Raw genomic sequence first — 20742 nt, 5'->3', positions numbered from 1 at the left:
TTTGGCATCATTATACCCAGTTAATGTAAGACAGCTTATTTTTATAGTGTGGTGTTTTATAGATTTTTTTATTGCACCATTAAGAGCATTTTGATTTCTGCAATATTCCCAGATTTTCTTGTCATAATACACAACATTCTACAGTCCCACTTTGTGCTAAGCCTCACAGCATTCACTTACATTTGGTTTTCTGCCTCAGAAGGCCAGGTAATAAGATGAGTTTCAGAAAAGAAATTGCTGGTTAGTTTTTTACATTAGAGCACAAGCAGATTGTTTTCTCTTCAATTGCTCGCCAAAGCTCAGTTCACAGTTATTGCCCCTGGTAAGTAATCATTGCCAGTTTAGTGTATAGTAGCAAGCTTACAGTTTATCAATGTCATTTGATTTTCAATTTTTAAACTGAGAAATAGAATGTCTATTTCAATATTCTATGAATTTGAATAGAAATTTTGTGAAATTTTCAACTTCTCAATAAAGTAAAACAATTGTCCATTTATGACATGGTAGGCCTAATTAAACCTACTGAAACCCATTAAGGGATTTATATTAATGTTGATTGGTTTGGGTAATATTACAGAACTATTTCAATGATAGGGGCAGCCTCCAGTTTTGAAGTTTACAGTTTATTACTGTCTTATCTGTGACTTTTCACTTAAATTACATACATAACTCATAAAAATACCATTTGAGATTCTTTTCTTCGTTTTTTCTTTTCTTTTCTTTTCTTTCTTTTTCTTTTCTTCCTCCCTCCCTTCTTCCCTCCTTCCTTCCTTCTTTGGTTAGACATTATTATTTATTAGTTAACAACGTATTTGAGTTTTGTTTTTTTTGGGGGGAATTGGGTTCTTTGTTGTTATTGTCATCTTTTTATCTTATTTCTTCTGTTTTGTTTTGTTTAGAGAGAGAGAGGGAGAGCAGGGGAGAGGGACAGAGAGAGAATCTCAAGCAGGCGCCATGCTCAGCGCAGAGCCCCATGAGGGGCTTGATTCCATGACCCTGAGATCACAACCTGAGCCGAAATCAAGAGTTGGACCCTTAACCACCTGAGCCACCCAGGCACCCCTCTTCTCTCATTTTATCTCATTTTTGATGATATGACATAGAGATCTAATCTTTGGCTGTTAGGTTTCAGGTTGATCTGCCAAGGATCTTACAGTCGTAATCACTATAGTCTTTTCAGGTTTCTTGTATTATAAGACAAACATTAGAAAGCAGAAGGTTCTATAGTATTTGCCCTAATTTGTACAGTTCTTAATAGATGAGATGACTAGACTGCTAGCCTGCTTGAATGTTTTTCCAGAGGTCTATATTTAAACTTTTACCCAAATGATTGATGTCAGTTTACATGAAACCAGCAAAAGGTTAATCCCTTTTAACCAAAGGTTAAAAAATAGGTGAGACATAGTTTAGAACTTAATTTTGAAGATTAGATTTATTCAACTAGTTGGTCTGAAATATAAGTGATTCTTTCTTTTCTTCTCTTTTCTTTCCTTTTCCTTCCTTCCTTCCTTCCTTCCTTCCTTCCTTCCTTCCTTCCTTCCTTCCTTCCCCCTTTCCTTTCCACTGAGTGATAGTCCTAAGTAGGATTTTTAAATTAATTCTGAAGCAGTTAAAATTTTTGATAAACAGTTAACCTATCTGGAATCATTCATTTTTATCCTAGGGACTCTGAGTCTCAATAGATGATAGATAGACAGACAGACAGACAGACGGAAATGGATACTGTCAGTAAAGCAAGACAATAAAATTAAATAGATTGGAATCAACAAAAGGCTTAATAATGATGTATAAAACTAAAATAAAGTAAGCAAGAAGGCAATAAAATAAAGTATATTGGGGAAAAGCAGAAAAGATAGTGGAGGGATTAATGATTCTACATTTGATATCTAAGAAGGAACTGCTAATTAATGTTACAAGAGTTTAGCTGGGTTTTGAACAGTTTTTTTGCTTTTTGTTTTTGGCCAATATTAATAACAATAACATAAACACTGGTAGAATATTAGCCATTAAATGGTTATTCTGTGTTCACATTTGGGGCTTCATCAGTGATGTCTTTTCTCAAACTGTGTGAATAGCTCAGTTGACAGATTAGAGAACGGAATAAAATGTTCCGTGGATCCTTTAGTTCTGTGCTTCAGAACTAGGCCTATGGTTTTTCTTTCAAGAGTTGTCATATATTTCCTGGGAAACAGACAGGGGTGAAGAAAAAGAAAAAAAGACCCATCATATATATTGGAAGCCACACTGGCTTCGGGTCTTATCCTCACTTCACTAAATACCCACATTGTGAGTTTGAGCACTGTTTTAAAAGCTGAGTCGGTTTCCTCACCTGTAGTAGGTTGGTTTTGTAAAGATTAGCATTTATATCTCCCTGTGACATGCACAGTTTGTCCTTAGGCTTTCTAGTTGTCCATTTGTTTTCTCACATAAGCATTAGGCTACCACTGTGTGCCAGAAACCAAAGTCAGGCCTGGGAATACAAGAGGAAACAAAACAAATGCATTCCCTCCCCTCATGGTGTTTACAGTTTAGTAGGAGAGAAAAGAACAAAATCCAAGTATTCAGGTCGATAATTAGCTAAATCCACTGTGATTTCATATTAAGATGCCTCTGACTCTTCAGTGTATCCTCTTGTCCTACCAGAAAACTGGAAAAATATGAATATGGTCTTTGTGTACCCAATTCATTCTCATTCTTCAAATCTCAACTTGTGTATTTTCTAACTTCCTTAATGTCCTCAACAAGATTTGGTGTTCCTAGTATGTATTTCTGTCCCCAGTACTTCCCTATCATAGCAGTGACTATATTTATAATATTACTGGTTTAATTTTCTTTCCTACCTTTTTTCTATTTGAATCTACCATACTGCTTGGTACATTATATTGGTACAATAATATTAGTGGAAAAGTACATATATACTTGAGTAATATGCTTAGTTTTATGTTTGCAGTATAACAAGAATCCAATATCTAGCAACTATTATCACTATCTCAGACTATACCTCTAATTTCTAAAATAGGGGGCTTTTGATAGAAAAAAAAATGCTTATATTCATTTAATATTTTCAGACTTCAATTAATTAAAGTCTATAGAAAATGATGTGGTGTTATAAGCTTTCATTCAAGACATTTAATTCTAGTTTTAACATATTTCTAATGTATGACTGGGAATATTAATTGAATAGTCAAATAACGGTAAAGGTTAAAGACTAGAGGATGTTCTAAATGAAAGATGAGCAGCTGGCTGTTTTATATGCAGATAGGAAAAGAAAGCTGGAACTTTCTTAGGATTAAAGAAACGTGGTCATATGTGTACAAATAAAATACAAATCATTTCCATGTATCTTATTGAATTCTAAATTATAAATGAGCTAATCTGCAGACAAAAACTCAAAATCAGTAGTTAATATGAATAACAGGAATGTTGGCAGATTTAAAGCAAGATTTCTTTCACTTACATGTTGCTAACTATATCCAGTGTGCTTTTCCCTAAATATTGCATCACTAACTTAGCTTATCTTTTTCTTTTAAAAATCATAATATCTTACTCAAAATTTTATATAAGATCTTTAGTTTTATTTGAAGCCATTCAAATATTCCCATAGTGACATTCTTAAACGATATGAAAGCCTCCTTCACTTCACCTCAAATATATCAATAAATTTTTGTAATGATGGTACTGGCTTAGGGCTTTAGGGCTAAATATCAGAAATTTTTTTAAAAAAAGAGCTTTTGAAAAAACACATTTTCCTGATTTGCAAAGAAATACAAACTCCTTTTAGAAAATTTAGGAACATAAAAATAATCTACACTAGAAGTCAACTAACTTGAATTTGAACAAAAAATAAACAGATAAAAATAATGTATTATCTCACTGTGTGAAATAATCACTTTTTATATATTTCATATATGTGTATATACCAAAAATGAAGTAATAATACTGCCTATGTAATTTAATGCTCATCTTTCTTAGTGTGATTTCATATCATAAATATTCTCAAAAGTCATTAAAATTCTTCTGCTATATATTAATGTGTCAAATCAACATGTTGCATACTTTAAACTTAAAAAATGATATATGTCAATTGTATCTCAATAAATAAGGTGAAAACAAATGTAAAAAAAATTTTTAAAAACAGTAATTTAACCTATAATTTTTAATGGCTATGCTATGATTAATTTAATAATTCCCCTAAACTTGGACACTTATACAATTTACCTTGATGCAATGAATATATTTAGATATAAATCATTTTTATACTTATTAACTTATAATAGATTTCTTTACTAATGTTTACTAAATCATATGACCTAAACTTTCTAATATAGTATGTCTAATATTAAAATACTATGTAAAGGTACAAAAATACACGCTCAAAAGAATAGCCAAATTAAATATACTTTCTCTTTTAATTACAAATATCTTTGCCAAATCTTATAACCACAAGGGAAGTAATATTGAGGCATAAGCATCTGCTTTAACACATGGTATGACCAGGTGAGGATACAGAATTAGTTGCAGACCAAAAGCATTAGTTAAAAAGGTATCGTCCGCATCTAAAACAAGTGTGAAACCGTAAGTCTTACACGGAGGGGAAACGTATGGGCTACATTAGGGTCATGAGAGAGGGCCTGCGACTATTAAATGTGGTGGGAAGCTTAAGGTAAGAAAGCTGTAGGAAGACTGTGCTAGAATAGAATGAGGTCTTGTCTACCGAAAACAGGAGAAACGTGGGACCCATTTTCCTCAGTTCCACCAGTAGGTCTCTAATGGTCTTGATGTTCTTTGTTCTACTACTCGAGACAAATGTTCTGAGTTTTTGTCAGCTTAAGATTGGCAAAATATTGCTTCCTTTGGAGGACTACTGTTAGGATTAAAGGAAATAATCTGCTAGAAGCAGAGCACCATCTCTCTTGGTCACTGTGTGTTTTCAGGGGCTAACACATAGGAGATCCTCAATACAGTTTGAGGGTTTTTTAATGGCTCTATTGGAAAGCAAATACAACACTGATTAATCACCAATTCCAGGCAAAAAGTGGAAGCCAGAGGGCTTCTTTTGTAAGATTTAAGGAAATCTCATCTTCTGCAGCTAGAGAACAAGAACAAAGACCAGGCCAGGTACTTAATGATAAAAGCAGCAGACTTCAGAGAAGTCTGATCTCCTATTCTAAGATCAGAACCCTGAGAATTACAATAGTGATAAGTGGATATCTGGATAGATCCAATTCAGAAATAAAATTTCCTAGATTTTCTCTGGGCCCACAGAAATGACCCAATCCCTCTATTTACAAGATGCTACCCTCCCTACCCACTCTTGAAGATCCTGGAGAAACCTAAAAAGAGGTAGATTTCTCACAGATAATCCTTGCTCTTTGTCAGTATTTACTTCCATTACTTCCCTTGACAATCAGACAAATACTCAAAGTCAAATACCAGTTAAGAGAGAAGAGGGGTACCACTGAAGTTGCTAAAGAATCTGCTGGGAGATGATGCATAGTGTAGGCGCTAAGGATCCGCGACAACAGGTGACAGAATACACATTTTGATACAGTATTTAATTGATATGGAGCACCCTCCTGTGATATAGGATTTAAAACCCTGCCATATACACTGAGAGATAGTGTTAATAGCCGCTAAGAAGCTTGGAAAATTTATTACCCATGCTAAGTGAGGTAGAAATTCCAGAACTGCCATGGAAGATGAAGGAGGAAAGGATCAAAAGACTCAGTGTACTCGGTATGCCTAAGAAAAAATACACATGTAAGGCTAGAAACCCGCCCAGCTAGCTATAATTTATCAGATAGACCATGCAGCACTCCACTTACCAAAGAGTAAGGTCCCTATGAGGAGGGACAGCAGTATCACTGAAAAGCTCAGTAGTAGCCACTTCTGTAGGCAGGGCAAGAGATGATATTACAGAACTGGGATTCCTGATAAAAATGGGAATGATAGAATCTCTAAATAATAGATACCAAAAGGTGGAACTTAATGGCCAGGAGGAAAATTAGTGTGATTCTTGCAATGAACAGGAAGACAGAAGCAGCAAACCTGGGATCTAAACTTTAGGAAAAAGATAAGAGCAAATACACAGAATATACAGTTCCTATAGGCAATACAGATGGGCAGTCACCAAGGGGGTTGCTTAATTTATACAATGAAAATAATTCAGAATGAAATCTAAGGGCAGGTTTCCCTCCTCTTTCCCCTCTCTTCCCACCCTAAGACACCATCTTTTGCCCAGTTTCTAGATCTGAGCTGATTCTCAGACTTTTGATTGAAGACTCTTGATTAAAGGCTAGAGCAGATCTCTAAGAGGAAGGGCCCAGTTATACTATGAGAGTATGAAGCAGCAATTTCCCAGTCCTTTTCCAAAGGGACCTTAGGTCATTTACTCAAGTGACTATGCATGAAAAAAGGAGAACATCCAGAACGTTTTAAGGATTGTTAAATTCACAGTCAAAACTGAAATTGAGACTCTGGGACCAAAATTGATCCAACAATCCCCCTAGTGAAATGAAAGTATATGGGAGCCAGATAATGAATGGAGTTTGGGCCTGCAATTGGCTCACGGTAGTCCACAGATCCACCAGGTGGACTTTTTCAAGATCACTCAAGGTATTGTTGGATTGTATATCCTTGGTGATTGATGGATTCCTCACACTGGTTTCTCATCCTGTATATAAAAGCTATTGATACATGTCACCCATAACAACTAGAAGAAGGCAGAGGTGACAGTCTGTGGTACATTGTATTTATAACACCAGTCCAGCAGCTACTAAAAAAATGGAGGATTGTGGCATATGACTGGATAACTGTAAACTTTACAAAAGAGTAACCCCAATTGCATTTCCTTTATTAAATGTGGAATTTTTTCTGGAGCCAAGATGGTATGAGATACACAGCCCCTGAAATGAAGACACATTCATTTCTATTCCTTTAAGACAGGAGAAGCAAAATAAGTTTAGATCCATGTGGAACATGTAGAGTCAGCAACATATAGAGTCTTAGGCTGGGGGTCTGTTAACACTTAGCCTCTGTGCTAATGCTTTTAGAAGGACCTGACAAGCCATAAGCTCAGAAATCCATTACAAGAAGGAAGTAAGACGCGAGTAGGGCCAGAAGCACAAAATGTGCCTGAAAAGGCAGCCCTTACCCCCACCACTGCTGGATGAGCAACTCCTCTTCAACTCCCACCTGCAACTCCTGCAACCGGGTGTCGGAAAATGAAAAACTCTAAGCGCAGTTCATAAATGGTTTGTCCTGTTCTGTTTCTGTGCATCAAAAATGGGCTGCTATTCTACTACAAGGCTTCTCAGGGATGGCAGTAAAAGAAAACTCTCCCGATGAGCTGAGCGCTCTGCAAAGCATGTCTGCTCTTCCTTCATGTGAAAAGAGGAGTAGCCCGAGGTGAAAAAATACCTGGACTTACATATATCTGACAGCTTGTTCCGAAGAAGGTCCTAGTGCATGGATTTAAAGGAATGGGAACAATGTCTGAAGATCTTTGTATCACAGATTAACACCCACCCCAGAGCTTCCTCCACAATATAACCAGATAGACAGAATGATCCAGTTACCTGATAGGGGAAACTACATAGTATCGTTTTGGCCAAGAGATCCCTCTTTCAGCAAAAGAAGCAGAGCAGAGGATATAGGATCATAGAGTATACTGGTCCAGTTAGTTACCACAACACCAAGAAAATGCTGAAATGATAGAGGAGTGGAATATCTTTTACAGAGTCAGCCAAAGTACCAGTCAGGAGCTGATACACTACAAGGGTGAGATGCCACCATCTAGACACCTAAATCAATAACCATTATTTTGTTCCCAATAAGTAGAACGCACAGATCCAGAAACCAAAGAACGGAAGTACAAGTGCTCCTATTTACCATTACTTCTACTAACCCACATGGGGAATCTGTGCATCCCATCCCTGCAGCTTTAGGCTCTACAGAACTAGAGATCCTTGTACCAAAGGAGAAAAATATTTCCACCAAGAGACGCAGTAACTGTCCCTTTGAACTTTAAGCGTTGGCTGCTTCTCAGTCATTTCAGTGTCGGGAGTGTCTGTTAACTCTTGTTAACCAAGACACCAGAAGCCAAGAAAGGAATTCACCATGCTGGCAGAGATGATTGGTAGATCGCCAGAGGAAGTTGGATGGTACTGGTAGACAATGGGGGCAGAGAACAATATGTCTGATGTTTAAATGATAGTATCTTGGTGCTTCCATGACCTGTTTTAATGAACAACGAATAATTACTGCATCCATGGCCTAGGAAAGATGAGGGTCTGGGCAAATGCATCAGATAAGCTACCTGGTCCAGCAGAGGTGCTAGCTGAATAAGGAGGAGCTAGAATGAGTGGTAGTGAAAGAAGAGTATTAGTATTAGTTATTAGTATTACTATAAATATTAGTTGTGGCCTCAGGATCAACTGTGGCAGCAAGTAGTTTTGTTCACCTCATTAACACATCTCTTGTAAGTTCCCCAGGAACTAACATCTAACTTGAATCCTGCATAAGTTGTCCCTACCTGGAGAAAACTGTACGAAGCCAATGGAATGAGTGGTCCAATGGGTGGATTACATATTCTGTTGCCCCACCAAAATCTGCATTTCATGACGAAAGCACCCCACCCCTAACTTCTAGGAATAGTGGCTGCTGGTCCTTCACAGCTGTCCTCCTTACTAGGATTTGTCATCCCTCCTTGAGAACTGCTTCAACCAGACCTATTCTTCCTTTCAGGAAGTGCCTATCGAATAACAGGTGGATGAGAATGTTCAAAAGCCCAACATGTGCCATCCAGCTAGTGACTATATTTCCCAGGCTCCCTGCTAGGTAGCCAACTAATCAGATGTGAGCAAAAGAGAGGAATGTAACCTCCACTCCTCAACCCCTTTCAACCTGTCTTGCTGCTAGAATATGGGCCCAGTGGACATGGTGATGAGCCACATTCAACCAGGCCGAAGAGCGCCACCCTCTGGGGATAGGAAGTAACGAGAGAGAGAAAAGCTGGGTTCCTAATAACATAGAGTCCAAGGCAGCCTTGGACTGTATGTAATCAGACTGTTCTGAGAGGGAGAAATAAAGTCCTATTTTGTTTAAATGACTCTTAATTTGGTATCTATTAAAGCTGGTAAATTAATATTCTATTACTATTTTACATTGTGTAGCTTTTCTTTTAAGAATTCTCACACTCAATATTTTATAATCACAATTATTAAAATGTTCATTTTGGTTTAATATATTTCAGTGCTTGTCAATAATCCTTAATGCCTGAACATCACTCTTTTCATAAATAGTTCATTCTAATCATGCTCAGTGGCTCCACTGATACCTTTTCATACTATAAGAGACATATGGGTGATATACTTCCAGATTTCATCATCTTTAAATGACAGTTTATTTTTAGAATTCTTGAGTCAAGCCCTTTCTCCCTTAAGTCTCTGGGGATTGCTTATTATTTATTTATTTATTTATTTTTACTTTTACCTTATTTTTGTTGTTGTTGCTATCTATTGGGCTACCAGGAGGTTTGAGATTAGCCTGATTCTTTCTTCTTTTTATAGGAACCTTAAAGTAACCTGACTCTTCTACTAGGGCATTTACAGACTGTACATTTTAGAATAACAACTTCACAAAAGTTAGGACAGCATTGCTTAATACTTAATCATTTTTAAAAGAACACTGTAGACCCTTCAATGTATAGATTTCTGACTTCCATCATTTTTCTTATTATACCCTTTAATTTTTTTTACTCTATAATCATCTTCAGAAGTACCAACTATCTATTTTAACTTATTCATTCATTCAAAAAATATTAAATAAATACTGGCTACTACGGGCCAGACATTGTTCTATATGCCAACAATAATGAACAGGATAGACAAAGTTTCTACTCCATGAAGCGTACCTTTTAGTAGGAGGAGGCAGAAAATAATTAAGCAAACAGAAGACCAAACAAGATAATTTCAGCTAGAGACATGATCTGGGAAGAAAAACCAGAATGATGGGACACTATGACTGCCACGAAGCAGTAGATCAAGGACAGCTTCAGTGTTTAAGCTGAACCCTGAAAGACCTGAAGAAGCCATTCATCCAGAGATCCTCAACTTCTCTTTGTCACAGTTCACATAAAACACCTCAGAAAATTCTGCTAAGGATTTGTGAAAGTAGATTTCAAAATTTATCTTGAATCAGATTACTTCTCACCACCTCCGCTGCTACCACCCTAGACCAAGCTGCCTTTATCTCTCAGGTTTTTCTGCTTCTACTCTTGTGCCTACTCTTCTGAGTCTACTTCTCTTTAGCATTCACATTAACTTTTGAAAAATTAGATTGTATCACTGCCTTGCACAAATCCCTACAATGGCTTCCTATGACAGAGAGTGTTTTAGCTAGGCACAATTCCCAGCTTCTCTTACAGCCAGTTTTGGCCATGTAACCAAATTCTGGCCAATGGGATAAGAGCAGAAGTAATATGAACATTTCTAGAATTACAGTCAGAACAAGAAAAGAGGTCTCCTCTCCTTTCTTCTAGTTCTGTTGGCTGACAAGTGAATTCAGGAGGTCCTTCTACCATCTGCCATGTATATGATGGCAAACACTGGGGGATAATGGAATGACAAGAAGAAATGTGGTTCCTGACACTGTGGAAGCCCTTGGGCTGCTTACCTTCAGACTGTTACATGAAAGAGAAATAAACTTCCATACTATTTAAATCATTGCTATTTTAGGGACATGAGCAAAAACGATATGTAGCACTTCTGGATTATGCCATTAAAAGAAAAGATCATCTAGTCTTTCCCTGACTTTGCTGTCTGGGATGTAAACACAGTGGCAGCAGAGGGGGCAGCTCTCCTGAAGTCAGAAACGGAAGCATCATCTTGAGGATGACAGAGTCACCTACTAATCCTAAACTGCCTATTTAAGAACAGTTATGTGAGAGAGAAATAAACTTCTAATCTGTAGGAACCCTATACTTTTGGGACCTCATTGTTACAGCATCTTACATCTTGCCTAACTTATATATTTCCTTTCAAGCTTAAATTTAATATGAAGTCCTTAAGATTAAGATGGACATGCCTACCTCATCGGAAGGCTAACACCTAGCACAGTGTTTGAAACTAAGTAAATACTAAGAATGTATCTGCTCTCTCCTCCCCTCTCTTCACTCACTCAGCACATCATTTTAATGCCTGGAAGCCCTAAGATCTGTGTGACTAAATGTTAATAGGAAATTAAACACCTGTAATTAGAAAAGGTTGTTCTTAACAGTATAGCATCACGGGGGCGGGGGTGGAAGAGAGAGAAAATAAAAAGAAAATATTCAAAAGCTTAATCATCTTGACTCAATTTGGGACAACTCTAAAGGGTTGTCTCAGGTCCAGGAGGATCACTCTGAGGCCTCAGCTGTGATGCCTTCGTGGATCTGCTTCTCTACCTTCCCAAACTTGATTTCCTCATCCTTGAAGGTGCTACTTCTGAAACTCTTCTCCAATAAACCTTCTGCATGAATCTCTGTTTCACAGTGTCCAAGGAATCCAATCTAAGACGCAGTATACTTGAATTCCAGGAAATATGCTGATAAAAGTATAGGGAGATTGATAAAAATAATAGTGTTTTATGACATATGAATAATTAAATATGACAAAAATATCATACAACTCAGGTGATAGTAAAAAAAAATACGGATATATTTTGGACTTCTATAAATCAATGATATCAATGTTGCCAACAAATCTATAATCAAAAAGACAAAAGAGGAAAATGGAATAATTAAAATACTTTTTTAATCCAAAAGTAGATGAAATACGAGAGGAAAAGTAATATAAAAAGATAAAAAAGATTAAAAAATATTAAAAGATGGTAGAAATCTCAATAATTATATTAAATATGAATGGACTAAATACTTCGTAATATTATTGTCAGTCTTGTTGGAAAAACAAACCTAACCATAGGAGGCCCATAAGAGATACACCTTAACATGATATAAAAAACAATAAAGGATAGAGAAGGATTTACAATGCAAGGATAATCAAATAAACCTGGCCCCACTATGCTAATATAAGACAAAATAGTCTTAAGTAAGAAAGATCACTATAGATAAAGAGGGATGTATCGTAATGATAAAAGGATTATACCAAAAAAACAAAACAAAACCCCAAAAACCCCAACCATTCTAGATATGCATTCCAAAACATATACGCATCTAAAACATAGCATTGGCATAAATTAAACAGAAACTGACAGAACTATAAGAAATATATTAAGACACCATCATAATGAGAAAATACCTTCATTCATAACTGATCAAAGTCAGTATAGTTCAAAAAGCTTTGGCGAGCACAGAGACATGAACTACTGATTGACCACGTGCTGGACTATAAAGCAAGCCTGATCACATTTTGAAAGACTGAAATCACTTACAGCCACTTCTGATCACAGTGATACTAAGCTAGAAATCAATGACAAACAGCAAAAAGTTATCCAAACTATTAGAAATAAAGCAATGCGATATTTGGCAACTCATGGATCAAAAAAGAAGTCAAATTACAATAAGATAATAGAACAATAAAACAATATCAAAATCGGAGGGAACGCACTAAAGTAAAGGCAAGTTTAGAAGGCAATGCAGAGCCATCAATGTATATACTTAAAAAGAAAAATAGCTAAAGTCAGTGAGCTAAGTATCCAACTCAAGAAGTTAGAAAAAGAAGAGCACACTAAAACCAAAGAAAATAGGAGGAAGAAAAACATATCACAAATAAAAGTAATAAAAAGCTGCATCAATACATATAATACTGATATTAATGAGAAAGTAAGAGGTTACCTGGAACAATTTTATGGCAACAGGTTTAAAAATGCACATAGCACAGATTCCTAGAAAAACAATGCTTCCCAAAAGTGAAACAAGAGAAAATATGGAAATTTATACAGTGTTAAATATACTTTAAAGTAACTGACTTTTTATATAGTGTTAAATACATTTTTAAAGTAATTGACTTTTTAAACCTTCCCAAAAAGAAAATCTTGAGTGTAAATGGCTTCAGAGAACACTTTATGATTGTATACTCTCTAACTTGTATTTTGAGGCCAGCACAATAACTTTAGTTAACCTTGTTAACTAAACCTAATGACGATACTATAAGAAAAATAATTACTGATAATTCTCAGGAAAATCGATGTAAAAATTCTAAATCTATTATTAGTAAACTCAAGCCTGTGGTGTGTAAGGAAGATAATACATCATGCCAAATTGGACTTATTTAAGGAATACACAATTGCCTTAAAATTTAAAAATAAACAACTACATAACTAAATAAATAATAAGCAAGGCAATTCACCACATTCACAGAACGGAAAAGAAAATTTGTATGGTTTTCTCAATAGATATAAAACAAGAATCTGGTAAAATTCAACACCCATTTGTACTAGAAACTCAGTAAACTTAAAGGGGAAATCGTTAATCTGCTAAAGTGTATTTATAAAAGTACACGGGAAACATCAGATGAACAGTGAAATACTGAAATCTACCCTCCCGCCTATTAATGTCCACTATCACCACTTGTATTCAGCACTGTATTGGAAACATTAGCTAGGGAAATAAGAAAAAGAAAAATGATGACACGGTGTAAGAGCGGAAAAAGAAAAAAAAAACTTTCATCACTCATATATGACATGATTACATATATTTAAAATCCACTGATAACTGGCTTTAGGAAGTTTTGTATCTGTATGATGGCAAAGGACAATTACAAAGTAAATGCTGGAAAATATGTTATCTAGAATAGCATACAAAAATGTCAAGTATCTAGGCATAAGACCACTACAGAGAAAACTATAAATCAGTATCATGAGAAATTAAGAAAGACCTAAATAAATGCAAAGGTACACCATGTTCCGAACTGAAAAGCACAAACTGTCAAGATGTCAATTTTCCCTAAATCATCAATGTAATTCCAATCAAAATCTCTGCAGTTATTTATTTTTTTAGAGGGGAGAAATTAAAAAGCTGATTCTAAAATGTGTCAGAAAAATGTAAAGGATATGTTCCTGAAGAATTAAACAGCAATTAGGACAGTGCAGATCAGCATTAGGATTGATAAATAGACCAATGGCGTTGAGCTGTCTCAGGAAACTGTGGCCTTGGCCCAAATCTGGCCTGCTGCCTGCTTTGTAAGTAAAGTTTTATCAGAACACAGCCATTTAGGTCTTATCTCTGATAGCTTTTGTGCTAATGTGATGGAGTGGAGTAGGTACAACAGAGAGCATATGACCCCAAAGCTTAAAATATTTAATATCTGACATTATAGAAAAAGTTTGCCTAATTTTAGTGCAGAACAGAGAATCCAGAAATAAATCAACACCAAATGAACATTTGAATCAAGATTATGTTACCAGTAATAAGTGGGGTAGGAACTTTTTCAGTAATCAGTGCTATGCAAATTGAATGATCTGACAAATAATATTCCTGTTCTGGATATTATACCATGCTCAAAAATCAATTTCTTTTAAAAGCTAAAGTTAGGATGCCTGGGTGGCTCAGTCAGTTAAGCATCTGCTTTAGGTTCAGGTCATGATGCCGGGGTCCTGGGATCGAGCCCCACATCAGGCTCCTTGCTAGGCAGGGAGTCTGCTTCTCCCTCTGCCTGCCATTCCCCTGCTTGTGCTCTTGCTCTCTCTCTAACAAATAAATAAATAAAATCTTAAAAAAAAAAAAGTTGAAGTTAAATAAAGCGTCTCGGAAATAACACAGGAGATGTTAAAAAATTTAAAGGAGAAACTACAGATTTAAAAGCAAATATCAAAAAGGAATAAATTGATACACTGGACTTGAATAAAATTAAGATGTGCTTTTCAAATTGCTATTAACAAAGTAAATAGGCAAGGCAAAGTGGGAGAAGATAGTTGCAACCCACAGAGCCATAAAGACTCTAGTTCTTTCAAATACAAATAGATATTTAGATAAATAGATATGGATAAAGCCAATTAAAAAAAATAGACAAAAGATTTTGGCATACATTTCAAAAAAGAGGATATCCAGTAACCCAGTCACATAAAACAGTACCCCAGCTCATTAGCCATCAGTAGCCTGTGTATTTAAAACACAATAAACTAGGGGCGCCTGGGTGGCACAGCGGTTAAGCGTCTGCCTTCGGCTCAGGGCGTGATACCGGCGTTATGGGATCAAGCCCCACATCAGGCTCTTCAGCTATGAGCCTGCTTCTTCCTCTCCCGCTCCCCCTGCTTGTGTTCCCTCTCTCGCTGGCTGTCTCTATCTCTGTCAAATAAATAAAATCTTAAAAAAAAAAAAACACAATAAACTAGAACGGCTAAATTTAAAAGACTCATCATCCAAAGATGATCCAGATATGGATCATCTGGAAGCCTCATATACCACTGGCTGGAGTGTAAATCCGTACAACCACTTTTAGCAGTATAAGAAAATTGGACATACATGTATGCCATGCCCCAGAAATTTTCTTTTTTCACTCTATACCCAGAAGAAATACATATACACAACCAAAGACCTGTACCATCATGTTTACAGTGGTAGAATTTAAAATAGCTCCATGCTGGAAAAAACAAAACAAAACAACACAACAACTGTATACTCATATAATGGATCCTACCGAGTAATGAAAATATGAAATTAAACAAGCCAGACATAAATGAATATATGCTATGTAATTCTGTTTATATAAAATTCAAAACCCAGCAGAACATTTCATAGCAATAGAACTCAGAAGTAGGGCGTGTGCTAGGGGATGGGTGCTTCTGCAGTGTGGGTGTTCTAGTTCTCGATCTGGGAGAGCAGTTCAATAGATGTGTTCACTTTGTCAGAACGCATCAACTGTACATATATGACACGTGCACTTTTCTGCGCAAATATGAGAGTTCATTAAAGGGCTCAAGTTTTTAAAAAGGATAACACATAGTGGGAGGGGGATTAGGGGATAGGAGGGAATTCATGACATTTTAAAAAAATGATCAGGGAAAGTCTCTCCCAGGAGAGCATATTTTCACAGTGACCTGAAAAAAGCAAGCGAGAAGCCATGTGAAACTACACGAAGATCTGAGGTAAAAACATTCCAAAGAGAGGGAACACCACTGCAAAGACTCTGAGGCGAGGCGGTATCACGCTTGGTGTATTTGATGAGCAACAAAGAGGCCAACTGGATAGAAGGAGTGAGTGAGGAAAGCAACCACAAAGCGCATTGGCTGCCCCCATATTAAGCTACTGAATGAGTGACGTATGTGTAGGTTGACATTTCTGTCTTAACATGACTGGTCTTTGTTATCTGTCCATTATATACACATAGCGCATTGTAAAATGGTTTAAAATCCCCTACCTACTATCCTTAGGGAAAAAAGACTTAAAATGAGGGTAATCAATTTGCTCACTTTAAGAGGTGAGCATCATTTTGTTCAATCTTTAAAGTTTTGCCCTTCCCACACAATTCTGAATGAAGACAGAAACCGTCAGTTAGTCAAGAAAACAGGTTGAGAAAAAAAGGGGGGTTAATTAAGCATAATCTGCTTATTCACTGATCATTTATGAGTTATATGCATATTTTATATGTACATATGAAGGCTTTTCAGAGAGATAATGCTAGATTTAAGAGATGACACCAGCAATAATGGAAAAAGAACAACAGCAAATCATTTTCTGAAGGGACATATTACTCTCAAACACATCATCTACTATAGGTTGTCCAGGAAGGGCAGGCAATGACATGTGAGGCAACTGAAACTTACCCTGAGATGGCAAAAGAATATGAACAATGATTATACTTTCTACATTTTATGAGAACCTAGACATCCTACACTCTCTGTGAGATTTTTTCCTTTTTTAATTTAATAGTAGCATCAACATTACCATCAACAATAAAACAACATATGCAAGAACAATAAAATAAAAATGCAAAGTCTCGAGACCATGCAGAAGGCTTCCCTGAGAACTGTGATGACCTGCCACGAGACTGCATCTCTACCACCTAGGAAGAGTCGTTCAAAAGCACGAGGCACTAAACTTGAACAAAATCATAGAACTCCTTCAACCTTCCCTTCTTACGGAGTCTATCTTCAAGGACCGTAAGTCTTGTTGACAGTTATTGCCACATCTATTGGCACACAGTCAGCGCCAGTTTGAAAAGAGTTTTGCAGCCTTGCTAGGGCCCATGACCTGTCCCCTGTCCTCCCTTACAATTTATTTGCACCCCAGCAGGCAGCACCTCACAAGGTCATTCATTTGTTAGGCAGCTTGTGCTTTCCAGTACAGTGTACTTTAGAAAGGGCTCTTACAAAGTTCGTGGTGAATCACAAGTAATGCTTTGTACCTCCAAGAGGGAAACAGAAATTCAAGAGCAGCAGGCACAATCCGGACTGGTTGCTACGGTGACTTGGTCTTTGCTGCAAAACCAATGAGAAGTGGTCATGGGCAACTGGCTTATGAGTCTCCCAAGGAATCAGGACTATGGCCACACAATTTTACAATCTTTGTAAGAAAGATTGTACAAGCAAAGGGAATGCAGAAAGTAAACAATGTATTCCATGATTCACCAGGAGGAAGAAAGTAACGAATGAGTAGACAGGAAGAAACTCATCTGACTTGCATCAGTTACATATTTCACTCATTCTAACACCTGGGAAGAGTCAACTGTATTTTAAATCAACTTCTACTGGTATGAACATTCTAATAGGAATTGTGCCTTTCTTGGGAAGGGATGATAAATAACTTTTAATTTAATTCAAAGGTGGCTCCGAATGCGGTTAGTACCTTATTTCTCAGCAGATCTCGTTTAAAGATTTCAAGTATTGAGAACTCCACTTCTTAATCATAATGCAGTTTTTCAGAAAAGGAAACATTTGTCATGATCTGAAATAAAGATCCTATTTATTTAAAATTTTGTGGTGTTGGAATTCATTCTTAGAAGGGTTACTGGTTCCACAGGTGGAGAATGACCACTTAACCTTTGCCTCCTCTCTCATGAATGTGGGCCAAATGTTAGAAGTGCTTCACACTAATTCTAGGGATAGTCTTGTGCATATTTTTAAGTTGATGAAATAAAAATAAGGCCATCTTATATTTCTACAATAAATTATTTGCACTGTATTGAAATGTACAAATCACCCTATACGGTAAAAACAAAAACAAAAACAAATCAGAAACCATCATCTCCATTTACGCAGGTTAGGAAACAGACATGGCTAAGTTAATAACCGGTCTGAGAGCATGAATTTCTTTCTCTTTTTTCCAAAGGACTTGTGACAGCCATGCACCCACTGAACTTAAAGCTAGAAACTGAAGCCAGCCTCAAGAAATTCACTGGCTTTCAATGTCCCTGTCAAAAGTCTCTGCCTTTCAGAGGTTGCTGACTTGAAAAGAAAATAGGAAGAAGACAACCTAAAGATGAGAATTCTGTGTAAGACCCACAACTGCTGTGATACTAATGTCTTTGTTTCTTTTCTTCTCATGGAATATAACTTCTTTTTATCATAGGAAGATAGAGAACAAAAAGAGAGAGAAAAATCACTACTGCATACTCAACAGTACATCCTATAAACTTCAAAGTTGCTAAAAGACTGGATCTTAATTATTTAATGTGACAGAGGTGTTAGCTAACTCTACAGTGGTAATCATACTGAAATATATGTGTATCAAATGAACAAGCGGTATAACTTAAGCTTACACAGTACTGTATGTCAAGTATAGCTCAGTTTTAAAATGCAAAAAAAGTATCACACAGTCATTACAGTATCGGAACAAAATTTTCCTAGAGACCTTCAGAAGCTACTGTGTTCTGACCCATGAGTAGGTATAGATTTGCTACAAGGGCCAATCAAGGGAGTAAGTTGTTTACGTGCTGGGGCAGGATCATTCTAAGATGGGCTCTCTCATGGGGAGGAGGAAGAATGATGAAATGCGAAGAGTGCATTATTCTCTACGGATGACATGTAGTAGAAGGAAAGGAAGAGAAAAAAGGGAATTCCCTTCTACCTATTTTCATCCTCCTCTTCTCTTGGGATAATGATTTGCACTTCCCTGGGAAAATGTTTAGAGAACATTTTGTACTATCACTCTCTCTTCTCTATTAAAACAAAAATAAAACTTAACTTCCTTCCTCCTAAAGCAATGCTTCCTTTGGTTCCCTAGTTTTCTGATTGGAACTTCCAAAATAATGTGTTCAAGTGATGTTTTTCTACCATGCATCATTTTGTAATCTGCATGCCCATTATTCTTTCCCCAAAAACGAATTCAGTATAAATGCACACACATACACGCACATACAGACACACAGACACTTACACACCAACTGTGTCACAGCACGTAACAGATAAAGGCAATTTCTGTGAGTACTCGCTAGTAAATATCCTGATTTATTAGACCCCCATCGGAGAGATTTAAAATGTCAGATTGTTGTTTAGTTTAATTCAACTTTTATGCCTCAACTAATGCATTTGTTTTGTTTGTTTGCAATATTTTGGATAACTGAATAGTTTCTTGATTTACAAAGGAAGTTAAATTTCAGGATCTACCATAAATACCATAAATTTCAGGATCTAGCATAAATCTACCACACCATATTCATTCCCTTCTTCAAGAATGAAATCAACTGTTATAGGTCCTTTTTAATTGTTGTCTTCTGTATGAACATTTGGATGAAAAGTTTACAAAGGTAACATATAAAATATTCAGAAGCCAAACAGCAAAAATGAAAAACAAGAAATGCAACAGATATCTAAACTGATCTATTTTAAGACGACAAGTAAGATAAAGACCTTATAGAATTCCTTCAGAAGAAATATATTTCATTAATAAAAAGACAGAAAACACATTTATGAAGAATTCAGAAACACTTAACTACAAAACTGTACAAAACCTCAGACTCAACCTCTGACTCAAAACAGCACTGCTAATATGTCAGCATATTTTAGTTACACACTTTTAAAATGATACAGTTAATGCATTTCATATCTCTCAGAGCTCTTCAAATCCTACACACATTTAAAATTGGTATTTAAATTTGATACAATTACTGTCTTTTAAAAATCAAATAACAATTTTTATACTTTTATTCTGGGTAAAAGATGGGTTGACTCCTTTCCTTGCTTCCCACTCTGCACACTAGATAGCCTGGTACTTCTATTTGAGTGAGCTGGCAGGGCTATGTTAAGAAAAGACTATAATGTAAGGACTCTTAGGGAAGAAAGTGCTTGTAATCAAGTGCGCAAAGCTTGGCAAAACCATTAATGATTAATATATTATTTCATTACTGCTTAATTATTTACCAGAGAGCGTTAAGATAAGAGTTAAGGTATTTACTTGCACGTGACCATGGATAGCTTTTTTCACAACACCAACATGTTTAAATATGAAGTGACTTCTATCAGGCCTAATTTTTACTGACGTTACATTTCTGTGCATGACTCTCTTTTTTATTTTGAAAAGGCATTTAATTACAAATCCCATGAACCTTTCTTGCAGTAAACTTGAAAACTAAATGTTCGTTATTGGTTGATTTTCTATCTCTTACTATTCATCTAACAAGATACTCTGAAAATGTGAATGCCACAAACTTAGAAAATGTCTTATGTAGCTTTTTGGATGGAGAAGTACATATTCTCAAGCATCATCAGTAGGGAAAAAAGTCAGTATGCTAAGGGCTTTAAGCATCAGAAAAGACATGAATTTAAATCATTGTGCATAAAAAGATTCTTAAATATATTTCGTTATTC

At 36.2% G+C, this 20742-nt stretch overlaps 1 protein-coding gene across 7 annotated transcripts in view; it reads right to left on the bottom strand.

Moving 5' to 3' along the window:
- Positions 1-20742, bottom strand: part of DGKB (diacylglycerol kinase beta) — a 604621-nt gene that overhangs the window by 139763 nt on the left and 444116 nt on the right. The window lies entirely within an intron of this gene.

The sequence above is a fragment of the Ursus maritimus genome, unplaced genomic scaffold (assembly GCF_017311325.1).
Source record: "Ursus maritimus isolate PB19 unplaced genomic scaffold, ASM1731132v1 scaffold_3, whole genome shotgun sequence".
NCBI classification, from domain to species: domain Eukaryota; kingdom Metazoa; phylum Chordata; class Mammalia; order Carnivora; family Ursidae; genus Ursus; species Ursus maritimus.
The sequence above is the reverse complement of the archived record's forward strand: the minus strand, read 5'-3'. Positions and strand labels throughout refer to the sequence as shown.